Source organism: Pygocentrus nattereri, chromosome 1 (assembly GCF_015220715.1).
Source record: "Pygocentrus nattereri isolate fPygNat1 chromosome 1, fPygNat1.pri, whole genome shotgun sequence".
Lineage (NCBI taxonomy): Eukaryota > Metazoa > Chordata > Actinopteri > Characiformes > Serrasalmidae > Pygocentrus > Pygocentrus nattereri.
This window is the reverse complement of record NC_051211.1, coordinates 20,042,157-20,056,367: the sequence shown is the minus strand read 5'-3', so window position 1 is coordinate 20,056,367 and position 14,211 is coordinate 20,042,157. Positions and strand designations below refer to the sequence as shown.

At 36.5% G+C, this 14,211-nt stretch overlaps 1 long non-coding RNA gene across 1 annotated transcript; it reads left to right on the top strand.

Annotated features, from left to right (window-relative positions):
* The first annotated feature begins 811 nt into the window (after positions 1 to 811).
* On the top strand, positions 812 to 2,685 carry LOC108443597. Its single transcript, XR_001859150.2, has 2 exons — positions 812 to 1,075; positions 1,332 to 2,685. It is a non-coding gene; the product is annotated as an uncharacterized LOC108443597 (long non-coding RNA).
* Positions 2,686 to 14,211: the final 11,526 nt, after the last annotated feature.

The following is a 14,211-nucleotide window of genomic DNA, read 5'->3' as shown; positions in this document are numbered from 1 at the left end:
ACCAAGAACATGTATTTATATAATGAAAGAAGTATCTGCAGTGATGACCTGTGTGAGTTACTGCAGGTGAAAGACAGGAAGTTCAGCTGATAGAAGAGGGTTTTGCATGATCACAGCTCCACACACTTTAAGAGAGCTGGTATGATCAACACTGGAGACTTCAGTCCTTTCAGACTCACTCACACACAGCACAATGATGACCACACTGATTCTACTGATGACCACTCTGACCTTCTTTCCTCAAGGTGAGAGTGGCACTCAAGTTTGAATCTGAGCTTACTATAGTGATAGTGTTCACACAGCATCATACCAAAACCTCAGTCAGACTGTACAGAGACTGCACTGCTGCAGCTGCTACAGGTGTTGAGGGGAGATGAAGAGACACAGAGCAGAAGTACACACACACACACACACACACACACACACACACACACACACACACACACACACACACGCACACACACACATCTTCTAAGCCACTTCTCCTTCTGGGTAATACTCTATATAGTTGTATGAAAACATTTGGGAATTCCTGAGTAAATTACTTAATTTGTTGATGTTCTCAGTGAAAATAAGTTAAAACATCCCCTACGGAGAACACACTTCTGCACTTTTAAATTCCCAACTACTATGTATTAGGCATATTGCAATAAAAATAAAATAAAATGTGGCCTATGCAAAAATTGTGGCAAATATAGAATTAAGCTGTGTAATGCAGGTTCACTGCCATATTATACATGCAGTGAAAGTGTACATGAGATCGATAATTAAACATTTCAGGAAGCTCCAGTTGGACTAGTACATAATATTCTGTATGTGAAGACTCAAACGGTAAAATTTTAACATTTCACTTAACACTAACCATGTAGATCTGCCTGCTTCTGCAGTCAGGAAGATGATTTTCATGCTGAAGACACTTTGCATTAGCAGCTCATGCTTCAGTGCTCTGGGAGAGTTTATAGCTCTGTCAGTTTAACACTTCATGACTGAGAGCTGATCTACATGATCACACATCAAAAAGCCATCATGACTTTAATCAGCATCTTCATCTGGATGATCATCACCTGCACCCCGGGTAAGAAAACATTGATTTAGTGCAGATTTCAAAACTTATTCACAGAATCTATTCATGATGCAAGTCAAGTTAATGAGTCTAATTCAAATTCCAGTTTGTTTGAATTTGTAACCTTTTTTATTATAATATATATATATATATATATATATATATATATATATATATATATATATATATATATATATATATATATATATAATATTCCTTAATAATCTATATTAATTCAATCTCTCTCTCTCTCTCTCTCTCTCCACAGTCTCTTTAGGGCGGGTTGTATTGACTCAGTCTGGAGATCAGACAGTGCAGGCTGGTAAAACTGTCTCTATTACCTGTAAACATGATCCAGCAATTGATTGTTACGATACAGCCACCAAGAAGAAGGACTGTGTGTCCTGGTATCATCAGCTACCTGGAGAAACTCCTAAACTCCTAATAATTTGGGCAACAGAGAGCTACTCTGGTGTTCCCTCTAGAATCAGTGGCAGTCGAGCAGGAAACAAAATTGACTACACGTTCACTATTACTGGAGTCCAGCCTGAAGATTCAGGAGTTTATTACTGTCAGAGTCAACACTTTCTGAATAGCACATTTTCAGTGTTCACACAGTGAGAAAGTGTCATACAAAAACCTTCTTTAGCTTGACTGCCCCCAGACTACACTGCTGCAGCTGGCCTCTTTAGCAGGTGGTTGAACTCAACAGTTTATGTGACTGCTTCATTCTCTCTTTATAATGGGTATAATATAGCCTGAAGATTGATACACATATGAAGAGCAGCACCTGACATGCCTATTAAGTATTAATCAAATTTATCCATGAGTCAACAGGGTCATTCTAGTCCAACTCAACTAAGATCTGCCTGGTCACATCAAGGGGTTTCCATGAAACATTTTAACCAAACAATACAATTCATGCACCCACCCAAAATTTCAAAGCTGTGTGTCAAATTGTTTTAGTTCTGAATTTTTGGTTTATGTTAATAGAGTTAATATATTGAAGAATGTACTTTGTCAGACTGTGCTGTATGTACAATACAAAGCAATGTTGTACAAAAAATGAGAAGTATTGTACAGCACTTATTGAAATGTGTTGTGTTTAATTCTGTTTCTTTTCCTCTAGGTATTGATAGAAATGTAAGATTCTCAAAATTAAAATGCCATGAATTACACAGGATAGATCATAAATAAGGCCTAAGCACATTGGAGCAAGTGCCCTAAAACAAGCTTCCTCAGTAGGGCGTAAGAGAGAAGACAGATACTTTATAGGGAGTGAGCGAACTTGTGAACCTTTCAAGGCCAAAAACCGAGATGGAGAAATGCCAGCGATTATGCTAGAATGGGTTTGGCACAATGTTTTTTAAAAAGGATTCAAACTACACTTGGAGACAGTGGTTCACACAAGACCCTATTTGATAGACATGTGAAGGTCAATTTGGATATAATGGTGGTTTTGTGAGATCAGGAGATGACAAAAAAGAGGTGGGGCGATGTCACCCCACCTTCACCGAAGGGTACAAAACATGTGTACAAACTCTGTATATCCGGGAGTGTCATCCAACGGCCTTTGGAAAACATTCTCCATGCTCAAGAAATAAAGGCCCTGCACTTCTGAATTCTGAAGAGTCTTCTCGTATTTCTTAGTTCGGTTGATTCTTTTTATTTTCTTTCAACAAACAAATTGAATTTGTTTTATTTTACAAACCATAGATAGGACTTAGGCTTGGTGGTCAAACAAGTGTCGAGACACGACAGTGTCAACATGTCCTTTTGTTTCTAGCAGTATCTGAGCTCAGGACTGGCTTCCTCTCTAACCTATTTGTAACTAGCAAAAATACTTTCTCAACAAAGCACTTTTGTGAGTTGGTCTGGATAAGAGAGCCTGCTAAATACTGTAAATGTGAAAAAGTCTAAATAGACTAAATCACTAGATTTCCAAATTACACTGTATATAGCTGTGTGTAAATGTTTGGGCACTTCTGGGTAAATTACTCGTTCTGTTTTCTAAGTGAAAATAAGTTTACACATCCTCATTAGACAACACATTTCCATTATCACACTTTTTAAGAAAGAAGTGGTCTAGGGATAATTCACATAAACATCAAGAGTCTATTTCAGAAATGTAAATTATATCAACAGATAGTATTGACCTCACAGCCTGTGTATATTAGAACAAAACTATGACCAGAGAGCTGTCAATGGGAGAACAGACGAGCCATTTTAGAGCAGATAAAGGAGGGAAAATCAATCACTGTCATTGCACAAGCACTGGACATAGACAATACAACAATTTGGAATGTAATAAACCACTGGTGTACTAACAGTCAGACTTCAAACAGGTCAGCCAAGGAAAATAACACCAGTTGAAGGCAGAAACATTGTGAAAGCAAAACCAACAGTCAATGACCTCACCAACAACGTCCACAGGCCAAGGGTGAAGGTAATACAATCCATAAGATTATGAGAGCAGAAATATAGAACCCACACCACAAGATGAAAACCACTCATCAGCAGTGAGAATTGAAAGGCCACATTGAAATTCGCAAAGAATTTCTGGAATCCTGTTCTGGAACAGGAACTGTATGTGAATGTTCTGTATGTGAAGACTCAAATGTGGTAATAATTTTGATCATAACAGGTTAGTTGGCATTAAGCAAAACAGCTCTGTCTGCTTCTGCAGTCAGGAAGATGATTTTCATGCTGAAGACACTTTGCATTAGCAGCTCATGCTTCAGTGCTCTGGGAGAGTTTATAGCTCTGTCAGTTTAACACTTCATGACTGAGAGCTGATCTACATGATCACACATCAAAAAGCCATCATGACTTTAATCACCAGCTTCATCTGGATGATCATCACCTGCAGCTCTGGTAAGAAAACATTATGTTACCATCTCAGACTATCCTTAATTTCTAAACAATCATTTCATTTCTAAAATACAGAGAAATGTATAATTATAAACTAGACACTTGAATGTCCCCCCCTCTCTCTCTCTCTCTCTCTCTCTCTCTCTCTCTCTCTCTCTCTCCACAGTCTCTTTAGGGCAGGTTGTGTTGACTCAGTCTGGAGATCAGACAGTGCAGCCTGATCACACTGTCACTATTACCTGCAAACATGATCCAGCAATAGAATGTGTTAAAAAAGATACAACACAACGCTGTATGTCCTGGTATCATCAGATTCCTGGAGAAGCTCCTAAACTCCTGATATATTATACTGATGAGAGAGTTTCTGGAGTTTCCTCTCGATTCAGTGGCAGTACAAGTGGAAACAAGATTGACTACACTCTCACCATCAGTCAAGTCCAGCCTGAAGATTCAGGAGTTTATTACTGTCAGAGTCAACACTTTCTGAATAGCACATTTTCAGTGTTCACACAGTGAGAAAGTGTCGTACAAAAACCTTCTTTAGCTTGACTGCCCCCAGACTACACTGCTGCAGCTGGCCTCTTTAGCAGGTGGTTGAACTCAACAGTTTATGTGTCTGCTTCATTCTCTCTTTATAATGGGTATAATATAGCCTGAAGATTGATACACATATGAAGAGCAGCACCTGACATGCCTATTAAGTATTAATCAAATTTAGACTTTGTGAACTAGGTATAACCATGAAGTTTAACAAATATGTTTGAGATTTCTAAAAATCTAACTCTGCTAGTGTTTAACATTAACAAACTGTCCAAAAAATAGTAATGCTTCTCATTTGAACACAGCAACTATCCTTTACATTGTGCAAAAGATTTGTGATGTATGAAGTAATGGGAACACACCAAGGTAAAATCTCTTTACATTAACTTACATAAAAAGTTAAGAAAAATTTGGTCTTCTCCTGTAAAATTACCATTATGGAGACACGCTTTAATGAATGAATTAATAATTAATTACAATCACAAAACACAATAATTAAGTATCTTAAGGAAAAAGTTTCTATGTTGTACATTGTTGAGATCTGCAAGACGTTCTACTCTAATAAAGCCAAAATAACTTCCAAAGAGAGTCACAATGACACAAACCCATTCAGAGGCATCAACGTGCTGCAGGGGTTTGAGGTCATTCTAGTCCAACTCAATTAAGATCTGCCTGGTCACATCAAGGGGTTTCCATGAAACATTTTAACCAAACAATACAATTCATGCACCCACCCAAAATTTCAAAGCTGTGTGTCAAATTGTTTTAGTTCTGAATTTTTGGTTTATGTTAATAGAGTTAATATATTGAAGAATGTACTTTGTCAGACTGTGCTGTATGTACAATACAAAGCAATGTTGTACAAAAAATGAGAAGTATTGTACAGCACTTATTGAAATGTGCTGTGTTTAATTCTGTTTCTTTTCCTCTAGGTATTGATGTAAATGAAAGATTCTCAAAATTAAAATGCCATGAATTACACAGGATAGATCATAAATAAGGCCTAAGCACATTGGAGCAAGTGCCCTAAAACAAGCTTCCTCAGTAGGGCGTAAGAGAGAAGAGAGATACTTTATAGGGAGTGAGCGAACTTGTGAACCTTTCAAGGCCAAAAACCGAGTTGGAGAAATGCCAGCGATTATGCTAGAATGAGTTTGGCACAATGTTTTTTAAAAAGGATTCAAACTACACTTGGAGACAGTGGTTCACACAAGACCCTATTTGATAGACATGTGAAGGTCAATTTGGATATAATGGTGGTTTTGTGAGATCAGGAGATGACAAAAAAGAGGTGGGGCGATGTCACCCCACCTTCACCGAAGGGTACAAAACATGTGTACAAACTCTGTATATCCGGGAGTGTCATCCAACGGCCTTTGGAAAACATTCTCCATGCTCAAGAAATAAAGGCCCTGCACTTCTGAATTCTGAAGAGTCTTCTCGTATTTCTTAGTTCGGTTGATTCTTTTTATTTTCTTTCAACAAACAAATTGAATTTGTTTTATTTTACAAACCATAGATAGGACTTAGGCTTGGTGGTCAAACAAGTGTCGAGACATGACAGTATCAACATGTCCTTTTGTTTCTAGCAGTATCTGAGCTCAGGACTGGCTTCCTCTCTAACCTATTTGTAACTAGCAAAAATACTTTCTCAACAAAGCACTTTTGCGAGTTGGTCTGGATAAGAGAGCCTGCTAAATACTGTAAATGTGAAAAAGTCTAAATAGACTAAATCACTAGATTTCCAAATTACACTGTATATAGCTGTGTGTAAATGTTTGGGCACTTCTGGGTAAATTACTCGTTCTGTTTTCTAAGTGAAAATAAGTTTACACATCCTCATTAGACAACACATTTCCATTATCACACTTTTTAAGAAAGAAGTGGTCTAGGGATAATTCACATAAACATCAAGAGTCTATTTCAGAAATGTAAATTATATCAACAGATAGTATTGACCTCACAGCCTGTGTATATTAGAACAAAACTATGACCAGAGAGCTGTCAATGGGAGAACAGACGAGCCATTTTAGAGCAGATAAAGGAGGGAAAATCAATCACTGTCATTGCACAAGCACTGGACATAGACAATACAACAATTTGGAATGTAATAAACCACTGGTGTACTAACAGTCAGACTTCAAACAGGTCAGCCAAGGAAAATAACACCAGTTGAAGGCAGAAACATTGTGAAAGCAAAACCAACAGTCAATGACCTCACCAACAACGTCCACAGGCCAAGGGTGAAGGTAATACAATCCATAAGATTATGAGAGCAGAAATATAGAACCCACACCACAAGATGAAAACCACTCATCAGCAGTGAGAATTGAAAGGCCACATTGAAATTCGCAAAGAATTTCTGGAATCCTGTTCTGGAACAGGAACTGTATGTGAATGTTCTGTATGTGAAGACTCAAATGTGGTAATAATTTTGATCATAACAGGTTAGTTGGCATTAAGCAAAACAGCTCTGTCTGCTTCTGCAGTCAGGAAGATGATTTTCATGCTGAAGACACTTTGCATTAGCAGCTCATGCTTCAGTGCTCTGGGAGAGTTTATAGCTCTGTCAGTTTAACACTTCATGACTGAGAGCTGATCTACATGATCACACATCAAAAAGCCATCATGACTTTAATCACCAGCTTCATCTGGATGATCATCACCTGCAGTTCAGGTAAGAAAACATTATGTTACCATCTAAGACTATCCTTAATTTCTAAACAATCATTTCATTTCTAAAATACAAAGAAATGTATAATTATAAACTGGACACTTGAATGTCCTCTCTCTCTCTCTCTCTCTCTCTCTCTCTCTCTCTCTCTCTCCACAGTCTCTTTAGGGCAGGTTGTGTTGACTCAGTCTGGAGATCAGACAGTGCAGCCTGATCACACTGTCACTATTACCTGCAAACATGATCCAGCAATAGACTGTGTTAAAAAAGATACAACACAACGCTGTATGTCCTGGTATCATCAGATTCCTGGAGAAGCTCCTAAACTCCTGACATATCTTACTGATGAGAGAGTTTCTGGAGTTTCCTCTCGATTCAGTGGCAGTACAAGTGGAAACAAGATTGACTTCACTCTCACCATCAGTCAAGTCCAGCCTGAAGATTCAGGAGTTTATTACTGTCAGAGTCAACACAACACTGGAACCTCCACAAAACTAGTGTGGGTGTTCACACAGTGAAATACCATCGTACATAAACCTCCTTCAGTCAGACTGTACAGAGATTGCACCACTGCAGGTGCTGAAGGGGGAAGACGGCATGACCCACTGAGCAGGAAACTGTAATAAAAACACAGACACATACACAAAAAAAAACATCTACTTTCTACAGCACCATGAAAACAGCAAGCTCACAAATGGCCACTAAAACATTCTCACTTTATTTATTTGTTCAGTTTGTCATGTGGCCTTTTAGCTTCTTCTCATCATTGCTTTCTCTTTCTTTTCGTCTCTGGCAGTGTTTCAATGTTTGTTACTGCTGCCTTGCTAAATTAATTATTGCAAAGTTTGCCATCTGGAACCAAAGGCATTATAAACAAGATTGAGTATCTCCACACATTCAAGACTGGGCTCTTATCTTTTTGGATAAGAAGCATCCTAACTCACCAAAAAATCAGGAGTCTGCTTCAAAAAGATAAATTAGATGAACTTGTATGAAAGTACTGATCTCACACTCTGATCCAAATACTTATGGAAACCTGTCTTAAACACTCTTTAGGTGCTAATGCTGTGGCTCTAAACGATTTAACTCTATAGAATAGACAAAGAAACAAGGGTGGTTGAGTAACTATCTACATCAAAACAAATATCCTATGCTTAGTACAATACGTTTTAGAGAAAAATGCTTTGAAGTCTGAAACCTTGAAAAGGTGCCAAAATTTTAGCAGGGATTTACAGGCCTCCTTCTGCGACTCTTTTCATAAATTAATAAAATAGCTGAACTTTTGTCTTAATATATTGCTTCTGAAATGCGGATTCTAGCAGATTTTGATGAATCCAATCTCTTAAAAGACCTATACTATATTGCCAAAAGTATTCGCTCGTCTGCCTTCACATACATGTTAATTTGAGTGACATCCCATTCTTAATCCATAGGGTTTAATATGATGTCGGCCCACCCTTTGCAGCTATAACAGCTTCAACTATTCTGGGAAGGCTTTCCACAAGGTTTAGGAGTGTGTTTATGGGAATTTTTGACCATTCTTCCAAAAGCGCATTTGTGAGGTCAGACATAGAGGGTGGACAAGTAGGCCTGGCTCGCAGTCTCCACTCTAATTCATCCCGAAGGGATTCTTTCGGGTTGAGGTTTGTGCACTGGAGTGCAGTCATGTTGGAACAGGAAAGGGCCATCCCCAAACTGTTCCCACAAAATTGGGAGCATGAAATTGTCCAAAATCTCTTGGTCTACTGAAGCATTAAGAGTTCCTTTCACTGGAACTAAGGGGCCGAGCCCAACTCCTGAAAAACACCCGCACACCATAATCCCCCCTCTACCAAACTTTACACTTGGTACCATGCAGTCAAATGAGTACTGTTCTCCTGGCAACTGCCAAACCTAGACTCGTCCATCGAATTGCTAGACGGAGAAGCGTGATTCATCACTCCAGAGAACATGTCTCCACTGCTCTAGAGTCCAGTGGTGATGCTTTACACCATTGCTTTGCCTTGCACTTGGTGATGTAAAGCTTGGAAGCAGCTTCTTGGCCATGGAAATACAACAGAAAAGACAAAATTATGCCCTCTTCACTTTAGTGAGCCCTGCCCCATTGAATGCATTAAACATGAAAAAACTCATGATGGTGGTTTGATGAAATTATTTAAAAAAAAAAAAAGAAAGAAAAACTTTCCTTCATAATTTGGCACTAGGTGAAATTAACTATTTATAAAAAAAACATTTTTCTGCTATTTTAGGTGCAATAATCTATACATGACTATGAAATACATGAGTTAAATGACATAAAGAAAACAAATGGCAAATAAATATTATAAAATATATAATGAAAGTTGTGGTCCCCAGGAGTCATGCTTCTGGTGTTACTGTGTAACAAAAAATCTCTTATTTTGAAATAAAAATCACACTGATGACATCACTTAAATTCTTTTTACTTTTGAGCTATTTTCTGAAAATCTATGAAAAATGTTTTTGTCTTCTTAGTTAACTTCTTAGTTAATTCTGAAAATACAGAATACAAATGGATTAAATTACATATTTTGGTGGATATTCCATGAATGATCATCTATAGCAGCCATTTTGTAAAATACATCCTTCATTAAAAATGTCACTGGTGTTACTGTCTCTGGTGAGTGAGGATGCTCAGTGAGGATTGGTAACACCAGTGACTCCTATGGATAGATAAAAAAGCGTCTGTTTTTGTCGCATGACCCAATCCTCATAAAAAGTTCTGAATTCTTACATGCTTGAAACAAGAAAGAAAACATGAACTCTTAACAGATGAACTGGAGACATTTGATTTACATTAAGAGATCACTGACTTACATGCGCTTTTGGAAGAATGGTCAAAAATTCCCATAAACACACTCCTAAACCTTGTGGAAAGCCTTCCCAGAATAGTTGAAGCTGTTATAGCTGCAAAGGGTGGGCCGACATCATATTAAACTGTAAACTATAGATTAAGAATGGGATGTCACTCAAATTAATATGTATGTGAAGAGATCACTGATTTACATTAAGAGATCACTGATTTACATTAAGAGACATTTGATTTTAAATTAAGAGATCACTGATTTACATTAAGAGATCACTGATTTACATTAAGAGACATTTGATTTACATTAAGAGATCACTGATTTACATTAAGAGACCACTGACTTACATTAAGAGACATTTGATTTACATTAAGAGATCACTGATTTACATTAAGAGACATTTGATTTACATTAAGAGATCACTGATTTACATTAAGAGACATCCATCCATCCATCCATTTCCTAAGCCGCTTCTCCGTCAGGGTCGCGGGGGGGAGCTGGAGCCTATCCCAGCGGCCATCGGGCGGAAGGCAGGACACACCCTGGACAGGTCGCCAGTCCATCGCAGGGCAGACACACAGACACAGACAGTCACTCACACACTCACACCTAGGGGCAGTTTAGCATGTCCAATTGGCCTGACTGCATGTCTTTGGACTGTGGGAGGAAACCGGAGAACCCGGAGGAAACCCACGCAGACACGGGGAGAACATGCAAACTCCACACAGAGAGGACCCCGGTCACCCGGCCGGGGAATCGAACCCAGGCCCTCCTTGCTGTGAGGCGACAGCGCTACCCACCACGCCACCGTGCTGCCCCCATTAAGAGACATTTGATTTTAAATTAAGAGATCACTGATTTACATTAAGAGACATTTGATTTAAATTAAGAGACCACTGATTTACATTAAGAGACATTTGATTTATATTAAGAGACCACTGATTTACATTAAGAGACATTTGATTTACATTAAGAGACCACTGATTTACATTAAGAGATCACTGATTTACATTAAGAGACATTTGATTTACATTAAGAGACCACTGATTTACATTAAGAGATCACTGATTTACATTAAGAGACAACTGATTTACATTAAGAGACATTTGATTTACATTAAGAGATCACTGATTTACATTAAGAGACATTTGATTTACATTAAGAGACATTTGATTTACATTAAGAGATCACTGATTTACATTAAGAGACATTTGATTTACATTAAGACACCACTGATTTACATTAAGAGACATTTGATTTACATTAAGAGATCACTGATTTACATTAAGAGACATTTGATTTACATGAAGAGACCACTGATTTACATTAAGAGATCACTGATTTACATTAAGAGACATTTGATTTACATTAAGAGACCACTGATTTACATTAAGAGACATTTGATTTACATTAAGAGACCAGTGATTTACATTAAGAGACCAGTGATTTACATTAAGAGACATTTGATTTACATTAAGAGACCAGTGATTTACATTAAGAGACATTTGATTTACATTAAGAGATCACTGATTTACATTAAGAGATATTTGATTTACATTAAGAGACCACTGATTTACATTAAGAGATCACTGATTTACATTAAGAGACATTTGATTTACATTAAGAGACCACTGATTTACATTAAGAGACATTTGATTTACATTAAGAGATCACTGATTTACATTAAGAGACATTTGATTTACATTAAGAGACCACTGATTTACATTAAGAGATCACTGATTTACATTAAGAGACATTTGATTGACATTAAGAGACCACTGATTTACATTAAGAGACATTTGATTTACATTAAGAGACATTTGATTTACATTAAGAGATCACTGATTTACATTAAGAGACATTTGATTTACATTAAGAGATCACTGATTTACATTAAGAGACCACTGATTTACATTAAGAGACATTTGATTTATATTAAGAGATCACTGATTTACATTAAGAGACATTTGATTTACATTAAGAGACCACTGATTTACATTAAGAGACATTTGATTTATATTAAGAGACATTTGATTTACATTAAGAGACCACTGATTTACATTAAGAGACATTTGATTTAAATTAAGTGATCACAGATTTACATTAAGAGACCACTGATTTACATTAAGAGACATTTGATTTACATTAAAAGATCACTGATTTACATTAAGAGACATTTGATTTACATTAAGAGACCACTGATTTACATTAAGAGACCACTGATTTACATTAAGAGACATTTGATTTACATTAAGAGATCACTGATTTACATTAAGAGACATTTGATTTACATTAAGAGATCACTGATTTACATTAAGAGACATTTGATTTACATGAAGAGACCACTGATTTACATTAAGAGATCACTGATTTACATTAAGAGACATTTGATTTACATTAAGAGACCAGTGATTTACATTAAGAGACATTTGATTTACATTAAGAGACATTTGATTTACATTAAGAGACATTTGATTTACATTAAGAGATCACTGATTTACATTAAGAGACATTTGATTTACATGAAGAGACCACTGATTTACATTAAGAGATCACTGATTTACATTAAGAGACATTTGATTTACATTAAGAGACCAGTGATTTACATTAAGAGACATTTGATTTACATTAAGAGACCAGTGATTTACATTAAGAGACATTTGATTTACATTAAGAGACCACTGATTAAATAACTATTTACCTCATTATCCTACCCTACAAACTGGTCAGCATAATAGGAATTAGTTTGTTGTTGACACCACAAATTTCCATTCAACCTGAGTTGTTCTCTCTCTCTTCTTAAAGCCGCTGCAACTCATTTGTGTATTCTGACTCAAATTGATGTGGCTCTATGATTCTATGTGGATCTACCATTTTGGAAACAGACCTCCTCGCAGTCTGCCATTTAAACTGCCATCTTGAAAATAGGTAAGAAAACTGTGCAAATAAACTGTCAACGAAAATTGATGTAGCTGTGTAGTTTTGAGAGCCACAAAATGCTTTAGATATCTGGGTCCTACTATAATAGTGTAAAAAATCTGACTTAGTAAATTTCTCTAGAATGACACGTTTCACACCAAAACAGTGTACATGAATTTGTTTACATTTAAACCACTGAAGGTTTAAGGAATGTTGTGAATTTTAAGCAATGATTAGGTAATTTTACATTTTTTTCTTCTAGACACTTATTTGGCAGCACTGATATGGGGGCTGCAATTTAATGTATCAGATGTAACTCGTGCTGTAAGCCATGGTCTCTCCAAGCTCCATTCCTTCTCTCTATAATGCTGCCTTATACAATGTTATTTATTTACAGTAAGAATATCTTGTAAAAAGATAATCATCAAGGTTGGGTAACAACAATATAAGTCTTGGGAATATGTATTCTGAAAACAGAAATTAATATCTGTATTGAGTCCAATTTGTAAAGGCATAATTCAGCATACAGTCACTTCTTATATTTTTAGAAGAATATTTCTAAAACACTTGTCTATTAAAAAAATAAATACAATCTTTAAAATTAACACCATTAACATTTGTTTATTAACTATATTAACATCAAGGCAGAATAAAGATCTTTTTACGAACAAAAAAAAGTCTAAAGCCTGAGTACACTGATAAACCAAAGATGAACTAGTTAATAATCTCGGGATCACTCAACACATTTAAGGGATTATATCACTGAACAATGTCATAATTTTATTAAAACAGTGTTACAGTGCACATGTTCATGACTGATAAGCTTATCATCATTGTTGCACTGGACTCATGCATGCACTTTGTCTTAAGTTTAATACATATCATTAACTGAACATCACACAGCTGCTGATATTGTAGTGAAATTTGCAAGATTTGGTTATTGTGAAATAAATAAAATATGCAGCATTTTCCATGTGCCAGTGTGTGTTCTAAATGTATTCTACAAACATTGCTTTTTATATATTGTAATAGAGTACAATATTTAGGAAAGTGTGTTCAGTATTTAGCCATTACCACATTTGCAGTAACACTACTGCAGAACACTGTAACACAGGTGAAAGTAGACATTGTATTGTACACACTCCTAAACACGCTCCTAAACCTTGTGGAAAGCTTTCCCAGAAGAACAAAGGGTGGGCTGACATCACGTTAAACCCTATGGATTAAGAATGGGATGTCACTCGATTTCATATGCGTGTGAAGGGAGACGATAATACTTTTGGAAATATAGTGTAGATTAGCAGATGCTACATAATCTC